The sequence below is a fragment of the Porites lutea genome, chromosome 8 (genome assembly GCF_958299795.1).
Source record: "Porites lutea chromosome 8, jaPorLute2.1, whole genome shotgun sequence".
NCBI lineage: Eukaryota > Metazoa > Cnidaria > Anthozoa > Scleractinia > Poritidae > Porites > Porites lutea.
The window spans coordinates 10,460,569-10,461,709 of NC_133208.1; positions in this window are offsets into that span (position 1 = coordinate 10,460,569).

A 1,141-nucleotide genomic window follows, 5' to 3' on the forward strand; every position below is an offset into this window, starting at 1 on the left:
AATAATTCCTTGTCTCTGAGAGGTGGACAGTTCTCGTTGAAGAGCCCCGTGATTAAGACAGTCAATCAAAGGGCAAGAAATCTCCCTCCAAAAACAGAGATAAAATTCCGCTGTAAGACGCGTCTGTTCCGGGGGTCTTGTTACGTTGAAAAGCTTTAATGACAGATAAGCATTCTGCTTCAGTAATCGAACCTTCACAAAGGCTTTGGGGGTCATCGTCTAGTCTTGGTAAAGGCCCAGAATTAAGAAAGTAGCTGGTCAGGGGAGGTTTGGCCTTGGGTAGTATATAATTGTTGGTAGTAATTCTTCAAGCTTTTCATTGAAGATAGTTTTCGAGTCTTCTATTGTAGACCCCGCCGTAGCCTCCCCGCAGACGTCCTTTGGGGTTCGTTTGTCACGCATTTATTTCTCCCCCACGGACCGTGGTGGAGAAATGAATGCGTGACAAACGAACCCCAAAGGACGTCTGCGGGGAGGCTAACCCTGCCGTGGATTTCCATTTTTTTATGTGTCTTTTATTGTAACTTCTTTTCGAAAGGTTGAGAAAATATTTATTACATTTTTCTCCTGATTCATACCATCGAGCTCGGCTTCTGACAATACAACCTCTGGTTTTCTCCTCGGCCATTTGATCTAATTTAATTTTTTTTTTTTTTGCCTCGTTCGCTAGAGGACTGCTTACTGCAGTTTAATTTGGTCCTCTACCTATGTCACCAACCTGCAACGAATTTACCTACTACAGAAAAGGGCAGTCCGGGCGATCTCTAAGGCTGACTACAAGGCTTCAAGTAAACCTCTTTCTGCAAATTTGAAAATTATTGATGTTTTTAGTATCTACTCGCTCCAAGTAAGTTCTTTCATGTACCATCATCATGTAAATCATCATGACGCTTTACCTATTGCTTTTACTCAAATCTTTCAAACTGGAAATCAGATTCATCAATATTCAACAAGATACGCTGACTTTTACCGACCTCATACCTGTAGAACCAATATTAAAATGTTTTCGATCCTGTTTCAAGGTCCTAGAATATAGAACTCATTACCGAACGACATCAAAAAACGCCCCAACTTTTAATATATTCAAGCTTTTGATCAAACCATTTTTAAGGGTCAGACAAGATACAAGCTAAATACCTTA